The sequence below is a fragment of the Anas platyrhynchos genome, chromosome 4, assembly GCF_047663525.1.
Source record: "Anas platyrhynchos isolate ZD024472 breed Pekin duck chromosome 4, IASCAAS_PekinDuck_T2T, whole genome shotgun sequence".
Lineage (NCBI taxonomy): Eukaryota > Metazoa > Chordata > Aves > Anseriformes > Anatidae > Anas > Anas platyrhynchos.
Genome location: NC_092590.1, coordinates 4,412,928 through 4,440,078, shown reverse-complemented (window position 1 = coordinate 4,440,078; position 27,151 = coordinate 4,412,928). Strand labels below are relative to the sequence as shown.

General features: G+C 37.2%; 1 long non-coding RNA gene across 4 annotated transcripts; it reads left to right on the top strand.

Annotated features, from left to right (window-relative positions):
- Positions 1-3,903: 3,903 nt before the first annotated feature.
- Positions 3,904-26,392, top strand: LOC106015857 (uncharacterized). Of its 4 annotated transcripts, XR_011808679.1 has the most exons (6): positions 3,904-4,153; positions 5,076-5,124; positions 6,809-6,913; positions 20,648-20,714; positions 24,557-24,618; positions 25,651-26,392. It is a non-coding gene; the product is annotated as an uncharacterized lncRNA (long non-coding RNA). The 4 variants fall into 4 exon arrangements; XR_002400356.4 differs by lacking the exon at positions 24,557-24,618; XR_005265159.2 differs by lacking the exons at positions 24,557-24,618; positions 25,651-26,392 and adding an exon at positions 24,032-24,527.
- Positions 26,393-27,151: the final 759 nt, after the last annotated feature.

The window sequence follows — 27,151 nt, the reverse complement described above, 5'->3', positions numbered from 1 at the left end:
GACAATATCTCTTTTATCCCAAAGGAAGTCAGTGATGAACGAATTCAAGCAATGTGTGAGACATGCATATTTAGCATCTGTTATGCATGCTCTTGGCAGAATTGTTTCATATGAGAACGCTGTGGCCAAGGGCTCAACCACCAGCTTAGAAGCAGTTGTGTTGAATCAAACATTGTTGCCTATTGTGTAGTTTTAAAGCATATTAGGGAAATGCATTTTTTTTTGTTTTGTTTTGTTTTTTTGTTTTCCTGATGATTTGCTTTTGGTTTATGACCAAAAGACTCCTGGATCTGAGCAAAAATGTTAAATACAGAGTGATAGTATTTTGGAGTTCCATGGCTTTTCTTTGGTTCTTTCACAACACCCCTTTGCACAGTTTTGAAATGCCATTCACACTTGCATTTTCTGAGAAGTCATAGAAAGCATTGTTAATCCTGGGCTAATTATACATACAGCATTTTCCTCGAAGTCTGTGGTTTTCGGTTCCTGAAGCAGTTCAAGGTACGTATCTGATGACAGGAATTCTTTGTGGGTTTTTGGGGCATCATAGCATAGGATGCATATGCGCAATTGCATCCCGTAGTAATTTCATCTATTTTATTTGTTTTTTTTTTTTCTATTAGTGTATATCTAGACAATAAAAGTACTTCTTGTGCTTCTGCTGGTTTCGCATCATGCAAGATTGCACTGATTAATCAAGTTTGGGTGCTAAACCGATTTTATTAAACAGGGAGCCATCAAGTGAATTAAACCCATCCTGTAGTGACATACCTTAAGTTGAGAAGGATTTGACTTACTTATTAAATCAATATAAATCAGATTTTAAATTATTTAAGTGGATGCACCAGTATTTGCACCAGTGTAATAAAATAAATTTTAAAACACAGTTTAAATAAGTTCAATATAATGTAATTCAGGCTTCTGGCTGTATTTTCAAGGATTTAAATGCTGATAGAAGTAAAAACAGAATACCTGTACAGAAAACAAACAAACAAACAAACAAACATTAAATTTCTTAAGAGAGAAGTATTTTTTAAGAAACAGGAGTTTTCCCTCATAGAATTTTCATACAGCAAATGCTAGAATTTCTACTGAAAACATCCTGTCATTTTAAAAATATGAAAGGAAAAAAGGTAGAATAGCATCATTTTGAAAGTAGTTTGAAATGAAATATAAATGGTTTTCTTGTGTGTCAGGGCAAATACTGTTGTGTGTATCAACACCACTGAAAAATAAAATTCTGTAAAGGTTGTGAATTTTTCTCCCGCCACTTTTTATCTAAAAAAATACTATGGAAAAGGAAGTTGAGAATGAAACAAAAAGTATCACCTCAGTTGGAAGGCTTTAAACTGGATTTGATTTTAGGAGTTTTGCTACCAACCAGATATGCTGATACACTGGTTTTAACAAAAAACTCTGCCTCAGTCACACTCTGTAGCCATGCAGCGGGGACACTAGACCAGGAAGAGTGAGTCTCTTGAATATCTTCTGCTCTTCATTGGATTCAAAGCAGAAGATTTTTTGCATAAAATCATTCTGAATGAGATGGAAAGATATTTGAAATTTGTCAAAATTCCTTACATGTAGGGATTATGCAAATAATCCCTACATGTAAGGAAAGATTTTGATACATCTTCACACCATCGTGAATTAAAAAACCTAGTTTGTCAATCAGGAAAAAACAATGTTTTCCTGAAAGTGTTTGAAAAGTTTGGCTCCTAATGAGAAATGAAAGTATATTCTGAAGTGAGGGAAGTTGCTGTGAAACAGAGTCCCTCTTTGTTCCTGCCTTCTGGTCCACAACTCTTATTTAGCTTGCATGTTCTCTCCATTTTATTCAACAATTGCCTGATCTACCATGTTACTAATTCAATTTTCATTCTTATGGCCATTTTATCTCCTTCCCTTTGCAGGCAGTCATATGTCTTTACTCTGAAGTTTATGATTATACATAACAAAAGTGGAAATTACTAGCTGCCTTCTGTAATCCTAGTCTTTTATTTGGTCTTTAGATCTTTAGGTTGCTTAGAGAAGGAATCTCTTGTATTGAACAACAATAATAAATAAATAAATAAATTGGCTCTTAATGATGGTACTTGGCACAGGTGCAGCTCATTGCAGGTTTAACTTATAGTGGGTCCTTTCTCGGTGTGAGATTTAATTTTCTTTTAGATAGCTAGCTGTGCTTGGTACAGTACATATAAACCATCTTGTCAGCAGTTGGTTGCACACTGAGATGGGAAAGTGCCCCATGGGAAGCAAGAAGAAAACCACTTCTTAGCATCATATCAACTATAGGACTCTGTGCAGTGCTGTCAAGGCTGAGCTTGTATATTATGGATATTGAGCTACAGAATATGTCACCATTTGAAGCAAAGAATGTGAGGTATATTGGGAGAATGAAAGAGGCAATACTAAGCACTGTCACATTAGTAAGCCACCGCTGGATTAATCAAAATACTTATGACACAATAAAATACCTGACGATACCTGACAGCTTCAGTTTGCTTTCCATATGCATATATAAATGTATATATGTGTATTTGGGGGTGATTAATTACAGTACTGTGATTTCCATGAAATTCGGTGGAGAGCAGAAAAATTAGATAACTCAGATTCTTCTCAATTCTTCAGATTAGATTCTTCTCAATTTTTTTCCAGTCTTCTTGTTATTGCCTTTGCAGTTCAGAGAGCAAAGTACTGCTACAGCTTTGGGTTCACTCCCTTCCTAATTGATGAAGCTGATTTTCTTGTACTCCGTTGTGCTTCTTTGGCCAAGACAACTGGGACCTGGGCTGTGGGCAGAATATAGCCTGTTCAGAGCCTTTTCTTATAAAAAACACACAAGGATATATTTCATATGTGACAGTGTAATGCTCTTAGAAGCTTGAAATAAAACAAAAACCAAAAAACAGAGTAACCAGAAGAAAACAAAAGGAATTGCACTGAGGTTATTACATAGAACAAATGCTCAATTTGTAGTCTTGAGGTACTCAGCATCTCAGAATTATGTACTTTGAAACTGCTTGAACAACTCGAAAATCACATACACATTTTTTTCAACGTATCACAAGGTGATAGATCAATAATTACCCTAATTGGTCCAAACTTTTCCAGCTAGCTGTTTGGAACAAAAGGTCAATTTGGGCCCTATAAACAGAACTCATAGAAGCTATATGCTTTATTTCCCAGTGCACAAAAGTTGTGATTTTCTCTTTTTTATTAACTAGTCTTATCTGGTCCTAAAAATTCCGTCTTTTGGAAACAGCCTAAAACCCTAAACGTTTCCAGACACATCAGAAAGTGCAGTAGCTTGTTCAACAATAGGTGTGCTTTACATTAACAAATGGTAGATAAAATTTTACAGCTTTTTGTTTATAGTAATTGGAGGATCTACATATTTTTGTACTTTTTGAAGCTAGCTAAAAGAAAATAAATTTCACTTTTTGGAGGGGACACCTCCTCCAAAGAAAATTATAAGAATGACCACCAAATACATCGTAGACTTCCATTATTCAGTCCTTTCCAGATTAAATTTAAACTTGTCCTGGCAGCCAAAGAAATCTTCCACTCTGTGCTAATATATATGTAAACCATAGAAATGCTCCTTCTGCTAGTAGATTCTTCAGTCCATAAACCTGATCAGGTAATCTACACACAATCCTATGAAACTGCCAGCTGGCACCCAAATCGAAGAGTGAATTTGCTAGGTAATGAACGGAAGGTCAGCACAGCACATCTTTGATCAGACATTATTATTATTACAGAACAGATAGAAGTATAAAAATGCAAGCAGAGCAAGAGGTGTCAAAAGCAAAGAAACAATTGATTCAGGCTTCCTATACTGCAGGGCACAATAAGTAATGAAACTGTTGGATTTGTTGGCCAAAGACACACAGGAGAGAGTGCTGAGAAGGTCCAGCTGGCCAGTGGGTTTTCTGATTTTCTCGTCCTAGCAGCTGGGCAGTAGGGCCCCAGGGAGTGGGAGATACTGCCTGGGGCAGCTGAGCATATCCAGGTGGGGAAATCTCAAACACAGGAAAGGCTTGACAAGCAGCTAGTTGCTGAGTCACAAACTGTGAGACTTCTTAAAGAAGTAGGGGGCCTGCATGAAGTGTGGAGCAAACACAGAGATCAAACTTCAGAAATGATGGTAAGAACAAGACCTTCCTAAACCCAAGCTGAATACATCATGTGGGTGCTTGAGCTGGGAAGCCACTAAAAGTCATGGGCTAGAAGAGAGCCTGGGAGGTCGGGCATTTTTAAATTTTTTTATAGTTAGAAAAGTTCACATCTTCTAAAATTAGATTCCAGTTTCCCAGTGAAGTATATTCTTAAGAGACTGTGAGCTATTGGTGGCTCTGGCATGTTTAAAAGGGGAGCAGACCTATTTCAAAAACAGCATTTCTGTTACAAGACTTACAAAAGTTATATTGTCTGCTCTAGATACTCTCTGTACATAGCAGCAAATTTAGCAGTTTAATGGAAGTGATGATTTCGTTAATAAATCATAAATATTCATTTTGACAACTTCTGCAAGTCAGTTAAGGACCATGGCTGTTTTAGACTTTTTTTTTTTTTTTTTTTTTCCCAAGGCTTATTTTCAACTGCTCAGTCGTTAACTAATTTCTGAGTTCCTGGTTTTTAAGACTACTGCTTGTATTGTGTATGTCATTCTGTGCTGTAAATTCAGAGTAATTCCAAAGAGAATGTTCTTCAAGAGGACAACTAGAAGGAAAAGCCAGGCAATATTTCTTCTGTATGTTTTGGTGGTGGTGGTTTTTTTTTTGGTTGTTTAAATGCATTTAATAATGTTAAAAAGAAACCAAACATATGAATTTGATGTCAGGTTAGCATGAATGTTCCCTTTGAAAGAGATCTGAAAATAATGTTCAAAAATTGTTTTTAAAATGTTAAAAATGTTTCACTTTTATAACTTGAGGAAAAAAAGGTTTGGTTTGAGGTTTTGAGGTTTGGTTGACAAGAGAAATCTTCTTTGTTTTTTGTTGTTTTGTTTCCCATGAGTAAATGAAAAACACTTTTTTTCAACTGACCTGAAATGATCTTTCTTTTAGTGGTGGAAGGTGCAGTTATTTACATGATTCAGCCTGTCATTCAGCTGAGGTGAGAAAGATTGCAATTTCTGACAAACAATAGCTGAGTCAACTCTAAAATCCAAGTTAGCCTTCTGTTGTTTTTCTAGATAGTATAAATTGACAGCAATGAATAGCTTTTTGTATGTTTCTATGCCTGAAGTGGAAAGACAGAAAGACAATGCTGGCAAGAATAAATTGGTGTAGGATCTCATGATTTGAAACTCTGGAGTAATCACGTAGTAGGGTCAACCCAGAAATATCTATTGAACATTGAATCCACATAACCCATACCCTTCAGAGTGCAAAACTGCAATATTTCATAACTAACTTAATTAAACATTTTAATTATTTGTTCATTGTAGATGCACTTTGATTTGCTGTCCCATGAGCTGAATTTCTTGCATTTGAGAAAAATCCTTTGCTAGAATCCATTTCACATTACATTGTGTAATTGTCTTATTAAATCAGCAGTACTTATTTCTACAATAGTTTTTCTACAGACTGACTTGATTTTAAAAGTTTTCAAAATTATTGTTTTTTTTTCAAAAAGTGTAGCAAAAAGACTTTTCAGGGATGTGATATTTCACTAATATACCTCCTATCATATAGAATCATAGAATATCCTGAGTTGGAAGGGACCCTTAAGGATCATCAGGTCCAACTCTTGACACCGCACAGGTCTACCCAAAAGTTCAGACCATGTGACTAAGTGCACAGTCCAATCTCTTCTTAAATTCAGTCAGGCTCGGTGCAGTGACCACTTCCCTGGGGAGCCTGTTCCAGTGTGCAACCACCCTCTCTGTGAAGAACCCCCTCCTGATGTCAAGCCTAAACTTCCCCTGCCTCAGCTTAACCCTGTTCCCGCGGGTCCTGTCGCTGGTGTTAATGGAGAAAAGGTCTCCTGCCTCTCAACACCCCCTTACGAGGAAGTTGTAGACTGTGATGAGGTCTCCCCTCAGCCTCCTCTTCTCCAGGCTGAACAGTCCCAGTGACCTCAGCCGTTCCTCGTACGTCTTCCCCTCCAGGCCTTTCACCATCTTCGTAGCCCTAATGATTCCATATGATTCCAAGTGGTGGAATTACACAGGTTTAGTTCATGGCAAAACTGAGCCTTCAGACCTGAGTCTAACTTGAGGAAAAATATATGCATTCAACCAGCCAAAGCCGTAAATCATTATATCATCTGAAATGTGTTTTAGTCACATAAAGTATTTTATTTAAACGATTCTAATACTTGTGATAGACAGAAGCAGAGAGGATGGCCTCATATATTAATGATTCCATTATTCTTTATGCTGTCACTCATTACCTAACCTTCTACTATGGAAGGGGAGGTTAAATGGCACTGCTGAAACAGTATCTTCTCCCTTGTTAATAATAATGCTTGCATGATTCTGTGCTGAATAGTGGATTAACAATTTTCACCACCAGCAGGGAGGCCAGTGGGCAACTGTAATTTATAAAGCAGGTTAGTAAAACTATATTTAGGGAGTAATAAAAACAGCTGAAATGAAGCTTGAGCTGGACTGAGATGCCTTATTAGGCAAAGGATGTCGACAGGCAGTAGCAGAACTTGATCTTCACTATGGACCTGAAGCTTTGAGATTATAGGCTTTATTAAAAATAAATAAATTTGACATTTGATTTATCTAAAGAGTTGTGCAAGGACAAAGAAATAATAATATAATACTGCTTTTTATTTTCCTTTATAGCAGTATCCATCTTTGAAAGGAGTATTACCAGCATGTCGAGGGAGAGAGGGCACCAAGAGCCTTGCAGGAACAGCTTCACAAGGGAAGAGAAGCCAATAATGCAAAGTATGATTGCTATGGAAGTAAAATTTTGAATTCATTTATGCACACATCCACACATATTATGGTATAGTTGCAGAGGGTATCACTTCTTTCAAAAATTCCATACCTAAGTTATTGCCTGCCTGTCAGGGGAAACTGTCTCAAAAATTGATTATCATTACAGAGTTGAGTACGGAGCCAATTCTACTGACTCCCTTACAACTGCCCATTACCCTGAACTTGGTAAACAAAAAACTTGTATATATCCTCACAAGGTGCTGCTAGGATAATAGGCACTTCAGAGAATTTATTGGAAGAACAAGGTTTCTGGGAAATGTACTGCTTTCTGATGGAGTAAGGCAGACTGGGAAATAAGAATAGATCTAAAGCTTTAATGTGTCTAAGTGGAAGAAATGTGGCAGTGCTGTTTAGCACTTTATGTTAGATATGGCTGAGACACCAGCTTGCTTTTATTTCTTTGCATGGTCATTAATGCAAATACTGATGTATCATGAGGGAGTGTAGCTGTATTTTGCTGGATTTTGAGTCTTGATGAAGTAAAATGTATAACCTGGGGCAAGAACGTTGTTTCTCTGTTTTTTTGTTTGTTTGTTTGTTTTTGTCACTGAATTCCACATATAACAGATCCTATAGGAGGCAGTGATTCTCCTAAAACATGAAAATTTTGAAATGATATGATAACAAATGAAATGATAACAAATGCTATCTGAAAGTACTGCTACAGAGTCTGAAGAAATATGTTTTCTTCTACGAGATAATTGTAGTAGTAGGCTCTATGAGCCCAATAAAACAGGGGGGAAAAAAAAAGGCAGTGTAGTAATAGGACAACTTCAATTAAAAAGGATTGTTGGCATTCTTTCCAAAATACGTGAAGATTGATCTTTGGACGGATGCTGTGAGCTATGTGAAATTGCTTCAGCTAAATATATGCTAATTGGCATTTGAATTAATTTTATTAATCTCCTGCTGAAATAAATAGGTATAAAGACAAGCTGAGAACAAGTCCTCACTTCTCCCTATTAAAAAAAATAATATTATCATTAGAAGATATATGAGAAAGTAATATACAAATATGTATTTATATATATTGCATTATTTGCAATCTATATAGCAATAAATGATGCTTTTCTCAAGCATTTCTGAGGATTGAAATTTACAGAAAATCATTGAAATTGTACAGTAAAGGCATAGAAAGCAATTTTGAGTGCCCCTAGTTTCTTTTGCTGTAATTGAAAATCTTCCCAGAAATCCTCTCTTCGGTTAGGTGGGGTGCTGTGATGTCCTAATGAAACAGAAAATTCAGGTAATAGAGGTAGTGGAATTTGTGGTCCAGGATGGGCTCCTATCTGCTTTTGGTCACTAAGTTGAGAAAAAACTTCACAGTGCCCTAATTTGAAGATGAAATTGTGGCATATAAGGGGGTTATATTCTTCCTTCAGGGTTGTCCATTCAGTGTCAACACCTAAAATTTTAAAGAATATTGGTTTCAATAGCAAGTTTTAAGTTTAGTTTTGAAATACAAACAACAAAATAATTGGAGGTGATACTTGGAAGTATTGCTCTTTGCATCTTGCTGTAGTTTTGTACGAAAAAGAAAGAAATGTAGCTTTGTAGGAGAAAGAAAGAAATGTCTGTTTGGAATCTCATCTTCTTCTTATATCCCTTTCTTGTTCCTTACCCTGGCAACAGTCATGTTAATAGTCCGTTTTCTGCTGTGTTAAGGTGTAGGTATTCCAAAATAAGAAAAATGTCTTGAGACAGTGATCAGAATAATTAATAGTAAAGTATGTTTCAGCTAACACTTGTTAGCAATATCTTGCTGCACTATCTAGATTTTTCAGTTTCTACTTTACTCATATAATGCAAAGGTTATGTTATATTGAACATTGCATAAAAACTTACACAGCAATCTAACCAAATTCAAGGGTATCTATAAATGTTACTTCATACTGAGGACAAATCTCTGTGTCTTTCGCATGCTTAGTATATTAGAATATTTAGTATCTTGAAAGTGTGAGAAACTAAATCACTTTTCAATAATACACCATGAAACAAGCAGAACTTGAGAGCACGAGTGTGTGCATGTACGTGGACATTGGCTGTAATGAGCTGAGCCTTTGGCTGGCCTAGGGACTGGCAGGCTGATTCCTGTGTGTTTGAGCCTTGTTGATTTATCACCTTTAGGGACTTTGCTTTGGCTGGTGAAGGCCAACAAACATTATCAAGACAGCAATTCTGATCTTTTCATGCTAAGGTGAAAGGAGTTTCATAACACTATGTTTGTAAGAATAAAGAAGAGGCCTTACGCCAAGAACTTCAATGTTTTTGTTGGTCTTTAAAACCCTTGCTTTTAGAAAATTGTTATGTCTTCTGTCATGAGGTTCAGTACTATGTTTTTTTTCTTTTTTTCTTTTTTTGTTTTGATTTGTTTTTTGGTGGGATTTTTTCAATGTCTTGTTTTTCATAGTGAAAAGAAATTGCAACCTCCTGAAGGAAAAAAAAAAAAAAAAAGAGAGAGAAAAAAGAGAGAAAAAAACAGTTGGAAATTAGCTTCTAGGGAAACATACTTATATATCAGTGTATATATATATACAATACTTATATATTGTTATATAATATACTGTGGTGTGTGTATGTGTATATATAATTGTGCTTGCAGTATATTTAATCTGTGCTTGTGGACTAAGTAGTAATAGGTGTTAGTGAAGTAATAAGTCAGGTAAAGCAAATTCTAGAATATTTCATTGAGTCAGTCACCTGAGAACTGTAGTTCCATATTACAAGGATATTCTGTTTTTCTTCACAGTAAATGCAGTTTCTCAACTGTAATGAAGAAATCCCTTACACTACTTCTAAATTTTTTAGCATACGTAAGGCAAGGTTTATTAATTATGTCACAAAATTACCTGTGTAACTTCGAAGACAGAATATGTTATCAAAAAATTTTTAAATGTATGTATAAAAAAAGTTTAATATATGAACATTCAATATAGTGGTCCATCTCTTATTAACACTATGCTCAGGGGAAAAAAAAAAAGGAAAAAATGTTTTAGACTATGTATATATTGTCTGTATTTACAGCCAATATTGTGTTTTTATAATAGTAAGCATCAAAACCACTCATCCCCTCATAACAAATGCACTCCTCAGAGTAACTTATTTTTTGTCTATTAAATAGACAAAATTGAGGAATACACACATCATTAAGTAACCTCGATAGGCCTTCTGGCCAGCTTCATGCAAGCATTGGTAATATTCAGACTCCCTCACGTTTGCCTTCACTGATGCCGAGAATAAAAATGTTACAACATTGAGTGTAGGATAGTAAAATGTGATTGCTTTTAATTTTTTTTCTACCAAAAGAAAATACACGACTTTTTAATCTGATGGACTCAGAACTCCATTCTTTGGTTAAGCCACCCTGTCCTGTTATCTGTCTATCTAGTGGAGAAATTTGGGCTCAAAAGAATAATTTTTGTTCGATAATAACTATGTCTTGGAAAAGTTTACCTCTGCAGGAGGTGAAGTACTAAGACTCTAACCATGCTAGGGATGTTGAGCCCTCCTTTGAATGCTCAGCAAGTGGAAAAGCAGCCCAGCACTTCTCATGTATGACAGGGCATGCAAGTAGTTCATTACAGCATACCACTTGTTTGTTTGTTTGTGTTCAGCCTTATGAAAGTGTGGGTATCGTTTATGAAGGACCATGATTCCATCCTTTCCTTCTTTGTACAGAATACATGACGTGTCTCTTCTTAGTAGCTGGGATTAGAAATACATGTAGGATCATTTCTGGTGTTTGTGCTTCTTAATGCATCTGTTAAGATGTAGCCATTAACTGAAAAATAATTTTAATTCCAATTTAGTATGTTACTTATTTATTAAGGATGTCAGATTGAGACAGGAGAGTACAGTACAATATCTGGAAAGAAAACTTTGGTAGTTGCATTGGCTTGAGCTTCATTAGGGACCAACTGTTGTTCAACCCTTTCACAAGTTTTATCTTATGTTCTCCCAGTACAAAATATGAATACTAAATGTGGATCTACAAGAATTGATAATGCTCTGATTTAGTTTCCTTAAGGAATTAACTGTCTTTTACATGTACCTCTCAGATTTGACCCTTTTCTAGGTAGTTCCAATCAGTTCCAGCTGAGTTTCACTAAAATTTAATTTCATATTTGTTCTTTGAATAACCCCACCCGAATCTTCCACTTGGAATGAATTAGTAAAATTATCTGTAGAAGATGGTTACTTAATTATTACTTCTCAAGGTTTGGAGACTTTGATATTAGGAATATAAATCAAAATGACTTTGCAAAAGCAGTGTGGAGATTACCAAGCAGCAGTCAGAAAAAAGACCCATTTTGTACAGATACGAACAAGGGAGCCTCCAAAAGAGTTGACCTCTCTAGGAATATTTTGGGAATTAGTGTACATAGTACTTGCTTGCAGACCATCGCTTGATGAAGCTTTGTTACTCAGTCACTGCAAATATGCATTTGTTTGTCTAGAATGAGTCAGAAATGAGGAGTTTCTCTTCTGTGGTGAAGCCTGCTCCATCAGGATCCACAAAAGTGTACAGAAACCTAGCTTGATGCTGTGCTGAAGGAAAGGATTACCATCTTGTAGCAGCTTAGCTGGTCATTGTGGGACTCTGGCTGCATTCATAGCTATCATGTCTTGGCAGCCCAAAGCCAGAGGTGGGAGGTCTGGCAGCCAGATGATCTGGGAGAGGAGTTTGTGATGTGCTACATGGGAACCATTACCATGATGGTCTTCTCTGAGGAAGGTAGCTCAGTCCTATCTCACGGGATGCTCCCTGAGTACAGCCCTGACAGGAGAAAGTTCCAGTCGACCCGTTGGTGTGAATAAGGTAAGATGTAAAGAAGTGCTAAAGGGTGTGTTGTCTGTTCCAGAAGTGTCCTCAGGGGTGAGAATTATGAGCATCTGCCACGTCCATGATGTGGGCATTAGTACAGGACAGTATAGACAGCCCCAGAGACAGTAGGGTAACAGTTGGAAAAGTAGATGTTACTCACTAACAGCAAGAGTGCAAAAATGTGGCTCATACCAAATTTTCCAGCATAATGAAACAACATATTTGAACACATCAACAGAAATCTAATGGAGATGGAAACAGGAAGCAGTACAAGTCAAAAAGCATTTGCGGAAAACAATAGTAGCTGGATATGAAGCAATCAAGGTAGTTTCACCCCTGTGAGCACAGTATACTCCTCGTATAGAACTACACCATTGCCACTTAGGGAATTGGCTTGAAACAAATTTCACAAACAAAAAATGCAATGTGATGAAACCAAACAATTGGAAAAAGTTCAGGAAGAAGAGGGGTAAACCTTTTCCCTAAGAAAAGTAATGAAATCTAATTCTATCGAATAAAAATGACGCAGAATATAGTTCAAAAAGATGATTGGAGAGACAACAATCCTCCTTCTCCTTTTAGGGATGTAAGGCTGTAGATAAGATAGAGCCAAAAAAAGCCATTTTCTTGATTCCTATTAAAATGTTCCTGCAGCAGGCTTTAGAATCAAGGAAATTATAGAAGCAACAAACTCTGGCTCTGTTGTGCAGCTGTGTCTGCAGACAGGGAAGTCTTTCAACAGTTATGCCATGGACTGCTCTTGAAAGTAACTATAAATTAGCAAGAGAATGATGAAAAGGGTTTGTTATTTTTTTTTTTCTCTGTTCAGGTTGAAGTAGAATCTGAGGGGTTTAGGCTGTTTCCTCCAAAGAAATAGATGCCATGCTAAATGGAAGTGTGGAGTTACACCTATGTGTAACATGCTATGTGTTTTTTATGGTCCATCTGTTTATGCTTCACTCCTGCACTGGATGAACAGCTCGCGTCTGAAGGCACATTCTCAAAGCAATTAGTTACCAGCCATATTTTGATAATTGTGCTGCCCTGCTCATTATAGTTGAACTAGATATATTTGGCAATACAGTGTTCTGTATAACTTTGCTCCCACTTGTGAGTTGTGTAACATAGCTGCAGCTGATTTAAAAACCAGGGACCGAAATACCCATGGCTAATGAGTTCCTTGATGTATGAAATCAGCTCTGTGCTGGTCTGGCTTACAGAATGTCTAGGCTGTGCGGACCTTCTGTTGATAAACGAGCACCATTTCCAGGAATGAGGGCAAACAGGAGATGTTAAGTACTAATAGGCTACAAAAAGCATTGTGCTCAGCAATGAGATTTTTTTCTGTCATTCCAGATAGCAAGCCGTATTAGTCATGCTAGTGTAATACAGTGTTTGTGACTGCCTTGACACTGTCCGTTTAAATATTCAGGAAGCTGCTTCTTCCACATTTTCACGTGCAAGTACATCATGCTTGGTTAGCTAGCACTAGTCAATTAAGCAGTGTGTTGTCAACTACAGTTAAAGCAAATGACATGGGGCTACTTCATCACTGAGTGACCTGCATTATACAAGAAAATGGTATTTATAAGCAGCTCTTCAGTGAGAATGTCTTCAGGGTTACATCCTACCACCTGTTGTATGCTGGATCTGCTGGGGGCACCTTCAGCATCTTGTGTTCATCTGATTTCAACCAACCAACCAACCTGCATCCGGATACTAAAACTGCCATTTTACTTTCCAGCAGTAAGTCTGCAGTGCTGATGTCACTTGTTTATCTGGCAAACACAAGATCGATAAATTCCCGGGGAACTCAGATATCACACAATGTTGCACTTCCTAGGGAAGATTAGCTGAAATAAAATGTCTGACAGCTCTGTGTCAGCTTTTCACATTACAAAATGAAACATTTTTTTCTTTTCCTTCAGAGTCTCTGAAGGAAATGAGAGAGATGTTAAGCTGTCAGTCACTTAAATCTTGGCCATTCATTAAGCTAGAAATATTAGACGAAGTCAGTAATTTTGTCCACCTGGAATAACCTACACTGTTATCAATTACTTAGGAACATGTCATCCATTCCTGCCAAATTGTTTAGCTTGAAGATCAAGTCTCATCATTAGACCTACCATCTTTACCCCAAAGCCTTCCTGTGTATAGCAGTTCTTAAGCTATTGCCTGCTAAGGGTTCCTTATGCATCTTGATCTGAAAGGGCCAGAAGCTTCCAGAGATTTGTTGCTCTTTGCAGTTCAGATTGCTAAAATATTTCTTGATTAAGATTTTCTGTGTCAACAAGGAAAGGTTGCTATGTGTTTTACTTTTTTTTTTTTTTTTTAACTACTCCGTTGCTTATGTGTCCAGAACAGGTGTTTCAGGGAACGCAAGCAGAACTGAGGTTTCCCTAGAAGCCGTGAAACAATACAAACTAGGATTTTGCTGGACTTAATCATAAGGTCTTCCCTCTCCTTTGTCACAGATAAAAACATTGATGAAAAACTAAAACTAATAAACATTGAAGATACAAATAGCAGTTTCAATTATATTTTATTTCACATGGATGACCATCCGACTGTAAGGTACACTTTAGGGCACAGCAGACTCTTCCATTCATGAAAGTACATTCCCCTGTAGCACAGCCTTGCTTTACCACTGTGCTGCTTTTTCCTACCAGTTGTTGGCTTGGAGCACTGTGTGCTTTCATTGAAATAGCAGCCCTCCAGTATTTGAAATGGAACAGCGAGTGTGAAGCTGTATGTAACTTCCACCCACAGTGGCAATGAGCCTTCCTTCCTCCACCTGTGTTTTCACAGATACCAAGTTAAGTAAATTATTCCCTTTCACACTCGCTTATTCCAGTTTGAACACAGTCCCTGCTAACTGAAAAAAAATATTTAAAAAGTCATCACATTAAGATGATGTGCTTATCTCACTTTTAATGAAGGTAAAGTAATGACTCTCTTGGTGCTGTGACACAAACAGTGCTCTAAACTTTTAGAGCAAAAGGGGTTTATTTTACTTGTTTTGATGTGGAAACTGGTAGATAGTAGACAGCCCTATCTTTTTCCACAGATGTGTGCTAATACTATTTTTATAAACAAAATGGAAATCCTTTAGAAAATGCAGAGTAAGACAACCAACATTTTCTGTCTCTGGCTATTTTTTTCAGTAAATGTTAATTAAAAAAAATATTTATCACATCCTGTTTATTTGATGTGCAAGATCCCATGCTGTTTTTCCAGTCACTGTTCTCTTTCAGCTATGTGTAGGAGTTGTGTTAGAATAACAGGACACAAGTGAATGATGTATCACCATTTGCATAGTTTAGTCTTAAACCATAGAAGGGGGACCCTTGTTTATGTGCTGTGGTCTCACCTGAAGCCTCCTCCATCATTTGATTTTCAGTGTCATGATCCCTGGTATACTTAAACTCGAATACAGGTTAGAAGAGAACCAGATGCTTATTTGCTGTGCTATACTTGGTTAATTGTTGAGTCTGCAGCATTTTGACATTGAGTTTTTATAAGGCTATTAATTGCACAGCAGCAAAAGTAATTTCAGGATGGGAGCAATAACTGCCATCTGCTCTCACAGGATTTAAATGAAAGGGGAAACAAATGGAAGCAGCAACCTCCTGTACCCCACTAAAGAGACAGTTAACTGGATCCTCTCACTAAAAGCCTGACTGAATCTTTCTTCCTAAGGTGAGAGCAAGTCACTACATCTCCACCTAGCTGAAACAAAATGGGCCAGTGTAATTCAAAACTTAGGATAACAGAGAAGTACTGTTGCAGTATTTTCAAAAGTGAAAAAGACATAGGAAATACAACAAAAATTCTTATGATTTAGGTTGTTTGGTAGAGCTGGCACATGTTGTATGTAAGAATCATTTAATATTGTCAGATAAAAAGTAACAGTAATGCCACTACAAAGACAAGCTTGTTTCCAAAGAGCTCCCATGCTCCTCTTCTTCTTTACTGAAAGGGTTGTGAGGCATTGGAACGGGCTGCCCAGGGAGGTGGTGGAGTCACCATCCCTGGAAGTCTTCAAAAGACGTTTAGATGTAGAGCTTAGGGATATGGTTTAGTGGGGACTGTTAGCGTTAGGTCAGAGGTTGGACTCGATGATCTTGAGGTCTCTTCCAACCTAGAAATTCTGTGATTCTGTGATTCTTCTTCCTTTTTTTTTTTTTTTTTTTTTTTTTTTTTTTTAACCTAAAGAAATTTCTGCATATTTAAACACTGAATAGATCTTTAAATATTTCTGTAATAGGTGATGGAAAAGCAAATTAGAACATGAAGGAACAGTCCACATTTGTTAAAGATGACTTACTAGGAAATCAATTGTCATATATTGTAAGAAAAATTAGGCTATTTGCATTTTATCCACTTCTTTTGAAGTTTTCCAAGTAATGTGATTTCAGTGTTTTTCCTAGAGATACTGTTCCTCTGGCTAGAAAATATTATTTTCCTGGAAATTAGCCTAACATCACTTTTTTCCCCCCCATCCTTTATTTGCATTTCATGCTTTCTAAATATCATTAGAACTTCTATACCACCTACTGTTGCTAACTTGCATATTTTGAGGCAAGTCATTTGGCCTCTGTTTCAGCACTCTCCCTCTTCTGAGGGGGGACAGTGCTTCCCTGTCTCCTGGCGGCTGCACTTACATGGACTGATGTTCATGAAATCATTTCAGTGCTTCCAGTCCAGAATTCAAAAAAGAAAAACATTACGAAAAGAGCTGTGCATGCTAAGTGTGTGTTAAAGAAATTGGAAGCAGCCTCTTCTTGTTTCCTATCTTTATTTTGTTTTGCTTAAACATTGATAAGTAAAAAAGTTGAGCCAGGAAAAACAGGAAAAAAAAGAGCCTGCAGTCCTATTTGACAGAGATGTTTGCTGTTGAGTTAAAATGTCACAAACGAAATGAGAATAAAAATATATGTTATTTAGTTATCTGACCTTTCGTCTTAGACTGAGTTCTTGAATTCATTCCTGAAGTAGAGACAGCTCATATGTACTTGTGACCTTAGCCAAGTGTCACATGAAAGCACAGACTGTTCCCATAACACCGGGAAAGCTACATCAGTGTAGCTCCTTACTTAAGTTAAAAAATAAAACACCTTAACACCCTGTGGCCGTGTGATTCTCTAATTATTCATTTTAGACATTGTGACCTTGCTTTGATAAAGGTGTATAGGGGATACATGCTTTCCCATAGGGAGTCGAATAGAAAAGAGATGTAGATCACAAATGTTAGTTATATGGTGTAAATCCAATATTAAGATTCTTACTGTATCAGAGGATCTTTTAATCTATTAATTGCTGTATATTTTCTGTAATATTAATGGTGACCACTTTCAAAGATGGATTCTGCCCACCGTTGTACAAATTCTGAGTGACAGGTTCCCATTTCTAAGGGGACATGGGAGTTAGAGGCTGACATAAAACACTGAAAGAGCTAGCAATGCTTAGCTTTAAGGACGGGGTGTAAAGAAGAGAGGGAAGCGTTAACCATTTTTAAAAGGTACCTAAGAGGCTGCTACAAGCAAAAAGTGTATTTCATGTCCATAGGGAATAGAACCAGAACAGATGACCTACAGTTGCGGGAAGAAAGATCTAGGGGAAACCACTGAAGCCTTTCTAGTGGTGCAGATAATGAAGCACTGGAATAGATTGCTTAGGAAGTTTGTGTAGTCTCCTGCAGACATTTGCAAGTATATTAAAGAATGACATTGCAATTGTTATTTATTTGCTAGGGCAAGGGGATAGCTGAGATGACTTCTTGAGGTCTCCTCTAATAAAAATTTTCCCTCCATCTGTTGAACTTCCTAGTATCTTTATTTAGACTCCAGGTATAAAAGAAGAATTCCTCGCTTATGTTATTTAGAGCCTCAGGTTTCCCAAGACTAGACATCCATGGTGGTACCTTAACTGACTTGATAGTATGGTCTTATGAATATAGTAAATTATATAGTCTCAGTATGACTTTTTGACAAAGATAGGGAATGGTGGTGTTTATATTGAGTTCTAACTCTACTTTGTGGTTGTGAATGCAAATATGAAGTAAAGAGCATGGTGACCATTAATCACATGCAGCTTTTTGTGGTAGAAATTGTTTGAAGTTTAGGTTGCTATAACTTTAAAGTTCTTCTGAATAAATACTATCAACAAAGATCATGGTATCTTTCCAAGATTTCTCAATTCTGCTAACCTGTCAATGTGACACGACACACACTTATGTCTGTTCTATATTGGGACAAAAAACAATGTGGAAAAACACTACTAATGTTCACTGTTATAAGAGAATGAGAGCAACATATGTCAAGATGTTACATATATTTTGTTTTCATATGTGGATGGCTTATCCCTTTTGATGGTAATTGTATTTGCATCTCTGGTAAAATATATGTAAGGAAACTTACATCTATTACCTATTTATACATGCAAAAGCATTTAGGAGGAATATGTTTTTCATCATTCATACTAGATAACTCAAAATAGCCAAATCCTTAGTAAGGATAATGACAATTAGGAATGTAGTGCTATATAGCAAGTGCTTGCTCTCTGCTTAGTGGGATGGCTCAGAAGCAGTTGTAAATGGTTTTACAAGACCAGCTTTTTTGGACTCTCAGCTATTGTGACTTTCTTCGTCTGTCTTTTTCCCTGCTCATCTTGCTCATCATGTATACCAGAAGTAAAATAGAGAAAATATGTCTTTCTGTCTTTCCATATATTTCAAGCCAGTTAATCTTGAAATCTAAACCTTTTCTTTTGATCACTTCTCTCCAAGCTGAGCTTGAACTCTGCAGACTCAGTGCCAATTTTCATCTCTGTTTTCTGTGATTTGCCTCCCACATTTTCAACAAGTGCTGTATCTGTCACCTTTCTATGATGCCCTCAGGTGTGAAACACACTCTCTCATGTGTACCAAGTGGTCTTCCATTAATTTCAGTTTTCTCTTAGAAACTTTTACAAGAAACTTTCCAACAGTGATCCCCTTCAGGAATAAAACTGTAATGTGCATAAATATGTTTTTTCAATAAATGCTTTTCTGCATGCTACAATTCTAGCACTTAGGTTCCATCTTTTATAAGTCCTTTCTGTATAAACTGGCTTTATACAAGATCAGGTTTTGCTTCCCTTATTCACTCAAAAGTCCCTAAAATATGAACAGTAATTACTTCAGTTTACAATATTAAAAAATTGCTTTTCTGCACCTTGATTTACACTGTTCACCAGTCTATTTTATGTGCTCTCCAGGAAGTTTGTAGTTGTGAAGTGCAGTTTTCCAAAACTACTCTCCATTTACAGACTACTGGCCACTCAAGATGTACCTTAGAGATCAAAAGAACAAGTTAAAAATATTCCCATTCATCAGATATTAATGCACAAATGACATTCTCATTCGCTTTCATTGCTGAATATTTTAAATCTCGGGGATAAATGCTCTTATTCCATTAAAGCTGTGTTCATGATTTGAAAAATACACGAGTCATCTGACTGTAGCAAAGCGAACAGTGAAAGAAAAAGCCTTATTAATAAAGGGCAGGTCAAATGAGTAGAAAAAGCCACAAGAAGTGAGCTCGCCCTGGTTTAAGGCGTTTTCCCTGATGCTGGACAAGATGTAGTCACTTACTTAGGGTCCTCAGATCATGGAAGCCACTTTCAGGTCTGGTGGGGTCCCAGCAGGTGGTGCCTGTGCTGCTGGAGGTGGTTTTGTCCTCGCCCAGCCTGTGGCCCCTGGTGCCTGCGCTGGTAATGGACAGGGCCAGGTCCTATCTAAAAGACGCAGGCATGACCCTGCTGTGGATTACAGCTAACAAGGTCAATTATTTGGAATACTTGGTATTTTCCCTGAAAAATGAAATTTGTAAAAGCTTTTCAGTACTCAATTCTGAAGTGTTTTAAGTCTGATTATGTTTGGAGAGACACCTTGCATGTGAGCTTTCTACTAGCACAGCGAATTAACAGATTAAGTTTATCTTGCTGTTATTATTAGAGGTGTAACAAAAGTTACAAATCTTTCCTTCCATTATCTTTCTGTGGTTGTGAAAGATACACTGCTTTTAGAAAGGCACAGATAAATTTCTGAAGTCCATCTTCTAATGAATCACCCATCCTGGAAAAAAAACTCTTCCAAAGGCCAAGGAAAAGCTTCAGCTTGCAGGTTTTTTGAGTCGTTTGCCTTGTGTTCGTTCTTTAAGAAATTGGGCTCTAACAAGCAGATCTGACTTTGAGAGGAATTCTCAGTTCCTTCAAGCTTGCATCAAGAACAGTGCAGTTTGTAAGCTCTTATTTGTGGGAATTTTGTTTTGTCAATGCAGTGCCTTCTGTGTGATGATTTCTTCTCACTGTAAGAAGTGTGCCTACAACAAGTTAATAGAGAGTTTCCAAAATAAAAGGCTGCAGGAGCGGGCTGAAGGAGGATAGAGAAGATGGATTTCTTTTTGCCAGGTTCCTTGCAGCTGAAAATGTTTTTTCTTTTTAGTTTCTTCTATGAAGTCGAGATTTTGAGGTGATGACAGTCTGATTTATTTATGTGAGCTTTTCTGTATAGCTTACCTTTTCCTCCAGTTTACTCTCAGCCATGCAGCCTCTGAAGAATAGGAATGAGGCAGTAAGAAACAACAGGTAGTCAAAGGGTCCTTGCTGGTATTATTTATTTAAACACAAAAATCTGTAAGCGCTTTATTGTGATCGTTAAGCAGGCTGAGAGCTTTAAAACATGGGAAGGCAGAATAAGTAGCTGGATGATTACTGACTAACATGATTCTTTAGTTTAGGTATAATAAAATAATTTAGAACCCAGATGAGGTCTTACTACTTTTTATTTCATTATGCCTACCTTTTTTTAACAGTACAGGGAGCTTTCAGCAGCCCAAACTCCTTTGTGGTGCTTCTGTGTTCTTGCTGTAAATGTCTCAGGTAAGACCTTAGCCCTGAATTGCTGTGCAACTGCTGTCTTCTAGAGTGGGAACAGTGCTGCTGCCATTCATCTTAGGACAAAACCAAACTTTTCTTTTTTTGCCCATCATCATCCTTAGTTCGTTTCACTGAAAAGAGCAATGCAAAGCTTTACTTGACCACTGATAGTATCTTTCTAATTTGCTATTTTATTTCTTTGATCTGATTTTGGTAAAATCCACTATCTAGATTACATGTAACCCCAGTAACAAAGATTCATTTGGGGAAAAAATAGTTTATTTTACTTCACTGACAGATACCTTGGATATCATGGAAAACAAAAATAGAGCGTAGGCTATTAGGTTTCTTTTATTTTTGCTTTTTATTTCTTTGTATCTTTTTTTTTTTTTTTTTTTTTTTTTTTTTCCCAGAGAAGACATAGTAGGCTTTAAAAAAGTATTTCTGGAAGCAGAAAAAATGGCACAAGTTTGTTTCATGTTCAGTGTGGAAAAAGTTTACCGTACTGTTTTGTTGATCCCTGTAGGTTCATTTTGTGGCGAGCAGCTGCCAAAATGTCAGTCAAAGCCTAAAGCAATCCTGATGCATTAAATACAATAACATTAAAAAAAAAAAAAAGTTAACCCTTTCAAACCCAGATTCACTGCCCATTGAATTACTAGAAAGACTTCTGTTATATTCAGGGTGTTTTGTTGTACTGGATGTGGCTGGGATGGGGTTAACTTTCTTCATAGGAGTGTGTGTGGTGCTGTGTTTTATATCTGTGAGTAAAAGGGGGTTGGTAACACCCCAGTGTTTTGGTTAATCATATCCATACCAAATTTTCTAAGATCTGTGAGAGGCCACACAAAATCGTAGCACATAAGCATTTTCCCAATAATAATGTAGAAATAATTACTTCCTGTTGGTGGGGTGACTGCACCCACTTTCCCTTTGAAGCGGCAATTGTGATGTAATATTTGAAACAGTATTTCAAGCCATATATCAAATCCATGGGCCGTCCCCTGCCCTAAAATCAGTGCTTAGCTTTAGGGAAAGAAAACATGCATCATGGATGAGCTCTTCACTTGCTACTTTTGCTACTTTTATTTATTTCGTGACACTGAGCTCATCAAGACCTCATTACCTTGTGTTGCTGGGCCATACAGTCAGTCCCTTTCCTAAGATAACTTAGGTTGCCACAGACAGCTCGGTAGTTGAGATTTGAGGCCATGTCTTTCACACCATAATAATAAGTTCTTGTCTGGTTGCCTTTGTCACACTGTCCCCCAGAAAGAACATGCTGGCTTCAATGTGACACTGCTTGCAATCTGCTGATTATTATCCCCTCCACAAGTCACAAACAGAATCCCCTAATGTCTAGATGTAGTTGAAAAATGGATGGCTGCGGCACATCCAAGTCTGTTGTAAAAATTACTGTCTTCTCAATAAATATTTTCTATTGTTTCTGTTTTTCAGGAAAAAAAAAAAAAAAAGTATCTCTGAAAGTGAGATGAGAATTGGAATTTTATCCCTTTTTCTAGCCAACTCTGCTAATAATTAGCATGCCAGTAGCTTCTCACAAGTTGTGCTGTCACCCATTAGCAGAGTATCAAGGAGCCTTTCTCCCCAGACTGATACATAAAGGCAAAAAGAGTATTTTTCTTACTATTTATTTTTTTAAATGAAGGAGTTTTATCTCTGATTTGGAATTGATTTCAGTCCTTTCAGCTTCAAGGGAGACCAGATTACACATCTGTTAAGGCAGAGATTTATCCGATAAAACATGAATAAGGATCTGCACAGCTAGGTCCCTAATTACCCAGATGATTGCCCTGTCAATTACCAGCTCCCAGGCTTAGATGGCCGCTCTGTCTCTGGTGATCTGGGCTCACAGTGTTTCTTGTTTGTGTGCTCCTTGCTGCAGTCCGAGCAAACACAGAAATCTTCACTTGTGCACCCTGACTGAGAACCTTTGTTGCCCAGGAGGATGAACTCACTGATCCCCTTTAGCTCCCTGCTTGCTGATACGTTGACCTTATTTAAAAATTTATTTAATTTCAACCACTGACCCAAACCCTTTTTTGCTCCAATTTACGGGAATTCAAGTTGATTAGCAAAGAAATATACATCCAATTTCTAAGCAGTTCAATCTTTGAAAAAGTAAATTGGGGGGGGGAGGGGAAAGGTAATTGCACCACGTTGAGATGGAAAGCTTTAATTTAGTAAATCTTTCTGTGGATACCGATAAGGAGGACTGATGTGTTCTACTCATGTTCTGACTTTCTAACATTATCAGCAATAAAAAGCACAGAGGGCCTATTTTAATCATTGAAATTGCAAATGTATGTCAGAATACTCAAGTAAAGGGAGTCTTCTAAGTAGATGCAATATTTATGTCAGTACTTTCAAAGTAAAATTTTTTTTTTATGGTTTTATCGCTAAAACAATAAAACATCAGGACTATAGCAACAAAAATTTCAGCCTTAATTATAACTCAGCTCAATTACAGATACAATGTAAGTTGTATCTCTAGTTTTCTGGCTCTGTGATTAAATTCTCTATGTTGATGTTAAAAATGTCGAGTGTAATACCTATCTGTCAGGTAGATGAGCTAAAGCAGTGAGAACTTCTGATTTCTCCTCATTTTTTGTATTTGTAACAAACTACTTAACAGTGAACTACTATAGAGTTTTTATGATTTTCAGTTTAATTTCTCAAGCATTAGCTTAGTTCTCCCAGCAGTGAATTAACCCAACATTGGTGTCTGGATTGTTGGCTGACCAATTATTAATCAAGTAGAATTAATAAAATGTACAGATTTGTCTAGTGGCATAAGATATTTTGTAGTCTGATGCCTGTAATTTTTACCTTAGTGCACATGTGCAGGTTCTTTCCCTTCTAGAACAGGTCTCCGAAGCACTACAGAGCAGTGGTGAAGATATATGTGATGTGAACAAAGCTGAGTGCACACAAATTATTGTGGGGTTTATTTATTTGCTTCTAAAGATCTGTGAGAGAATTTAAATTCAATCCCATTAGGTATTTGCATCAGGGCTGAAAAATGTCACTGAGCTCATTGGGTTCTCTTATGAACACTCACGTGCAGTAGGAATGAGAAATGAAAAACAACTCAGAAAACTGACAGAGGGGGAGATCAAGTTGTGTGATTCATTGGTAGTTTCCTTCAAATTCTACCATGCATTGCAAAGACTGGGGCTGTAGTATCTCAGGTTCTGTTTTGGGCCATGTCTGATGTTGTATGGCTGTACTAATAAATATTGAATGAATTCAGATTTATGGCTCATGAATAAACTGCTTCTGATGCTTTTCATTTACAGAGGAACATGATAACCAGTGTCTGGGCAGAATGGGAGTAGAACCAAAGAGAGACAGAACAGATACATTCACATAGTGTAAACATGCTGCTGACAAACCCCAGTGGGGCTGTAGGCACACCTTGTCAAGCAGGATACAAGGTCTTGGCCAGGAAGTGGAGAGAGGCCAAAAATTAACTGAGAGATGAAATTCTGTCAGAAATGTGCAATTCAGAAAACAGCTGGGAAAAGAAAAGAAAAAAAAAAAAAGCCAACATTTCAGCAAGAGAACTGAGCCAGTTTTCCCCTTTAATAAGCTTTATAATGAATAGCTCATTGTGAATTTAATGTGTTGCCTGTGTTGAATTGTTGCATGTAGATTTATGTCTTCAGAGTTCATACATGCATTTATGATATTGAAAGCAGTGATAGGGAATTGTTGGATATAGATTTTCAGCTGCTTGAATTTCAGTGAATTATAATGAGAAAGAGACAGTATAAAAACACCTAGTTGCTATTAGCATTGTAAGTAAACAGTTGTTTCCATAGGAATTCTAAATCTGGTCTGTAAAACAGAAAACAAATGGACAAAAAGAACAACAAAAACAGAGGTGAGTTTGTATTGTCCCGTGCTATTAAGACATCCTACAGGTAGCATTAATGTATAGATGAGTTAATTCTTTACCACTAAGCTGTACCACATCTGGAGTAGCAGGAATCTTCTCTACCTTTTGCAGAACTAAGCAGTCTAAGATTATACAGTCTAGAAGAGCCAGTGAGCAGTATCTTGGTGCTGAATGTAATTTCAGAAAAAATAACCAAGAGACAAATTTAAACTCTGGGCTGTTTTTATTTTCACTGTATCTACTCTAAACAATTTACAGCATTCAAGCAGGAGGATGGTAATGCACTGGTTTTCCTATGTGTAACTAGTGTGGCAAAGAGACAGCTGATTGGAATTAACAAATTTTTTATTTAGAGAAAAACTCCTGTGTGAACTCCAGTGATCCTGTGCTTGATTATAGACCGATGTAATTAATCTCCCACAGGAATACTGGCTCTTTCATTCCAGCAGGGCTTTAGGTTGTGCTTGACAGTATCCATGTGCTGACAGAAGTATCACAGATGCACTTACTGATTTTAGAAAACTAAACGTGGATTAAATGTGGTAAAATCAAACCATCAAAGGGTAGGCATTCAGAGGAGGTAACTCATGGGAGAAATGGTATGAGTATGTCTACAGGTAAGCTCTTCAGTGTCCTCAGAGCCTTTCTGTCTAGATCAGGGACCTGGACAAAGTATACCACAGTTCTTTTCTAGCCCGCTTGCCTGAATTGTTTTCCAGAGTAAGTCTTGTCACAGAGGACAGCCAGGAAAAGGACTATGTTTGTGTATGCTGAAGTGAAGTCAGGTTACAACCATAGAACGTGTAAGGTTCTGGAAGACTGATGTTTAATTGTATCAAAAATCGTAGGGTTGAGAAAGTAATTATCAAATAAAAAGGCTAATAATGAACTATCTCTTCTGCAAGGACATCAGAGAGCTGGAATACCAACCCCATGACTTTTTGTTGCTTTAGCTAGTTACTGTGTTGAGGAAGTTGCATTACACTGCTGTATTTCTTTATTTCTGTCTGTTTTCAGAGATAACGATGAGCTGCTCTGTCATGAGAATGCGTGGGCAAACCAGCTGCTCACCAAAAGCTGTACAAAGGTGTTCAGGCTGTAGCCCCTATGTCCCAACCTATGTTATGCCCCTGCATGCCTTCACCTGAATGTGCTTTACCTACTTGTTGGTGTGGAGTTTTTATACCATCCTGCTTCTACATTTTGTATTACTGTTCAGGCTGGAAGATAAAAGATTTATTTCACTTTGTATTTTTGTTTTGCATTTAAGCTTTTTTCAATGCATTTCCTTCCACAGTCTATAAAACAAAGTTTTAATATGGCTTCTACAGGCATATTGAGTAAATCTGGGGACAACAAATGGTTGATTACCTATTCCAGGATGGGTTTTAACAATTCATGTACCTGATTCTTTTCTCATTTATTCCTTTACATGCTTTTGTTATGGAGTTTGAAGCTGTTTCCTTGACACTGTTTGTGGCCATCCTTTATATTAAATATTGCAGAGAACTTTTTGAGATTTTTTTCCATAACTTTGTTTTCAGAAGTCAGTCTCTGCGATTGCTATGCTTTTGTTTCGAAATTGTTTGTCTTGATTCATGACATAAAGCCTTCTCTCTTGTTTTTCTGTATCTTGATTACTTGTACAGCACCAAAAAGAAATTCATGTACTAACTAAATCCATTGTTCTCCAAGGCTTAGTAAATTTTTTGTGTGTGTGTGTGTGAAGGCTTTTCTTTGTTCTGTAATTAAAAAAGCGGTAAAAGCCTTTCTTGTTAGTTGACAGTTATTCTTAGAAAGAATGCTTGCTCTATTTTTCACCAGTCTCTCCAGTTTGTCTATTGCTAAGTTCTGTTACTGATTGGTGAGTATGTGAGTACCAAAGCTGGAACCCTGTGCAGCACTATGCCAAGAGAGTGGAGCAATGGAGCAGTGGTGGGGTGAGCGATGGATAAATAGGTGACTATGGAAATAGTTTCTCCCAGTTCTCACTCAGTATGCATCCAGCATGCACATTCTCTCAGCTGTGCATGCACCATCCAATATTTAGGGTATTCTTTTGTACTTTTATAGTGCTAATGGTCAGGTAGTCCAGAGGGTTTGCAGTAGGTTTCAGCAGGAGCTTTGGAGTGTCTCCAGTCATTACATGATTCTCTTCCATGACAGAATGCTCCAGTGGGACCTCCAATAAAGCATCTTCTCAGGCACCATTTCTCAATCTGACTGCTTGCTGCCCCAGCGCCTATGAGAGGTTTATAAAATCTGTTATCTTTCCTTTGGCAGTAATCAATACCACGAGATGTGTGTGTGGAGGTGAGGAGCAACATGTTTAACTTAGCTGTTTTGCTGCCCTTAGGATGTCAAGGGGACATTACTTCCTCATACCTTCAGTTTGCACTGATAATTAGAAATGCATTGGTCCTAAAAAAGATCTAGAAATATAATTAAAATCAAACATAATACTTCCTGGGGCAGAAATTGGCAGTGGTATTTTCTGTTCCCTAGGATATTTCCTAAA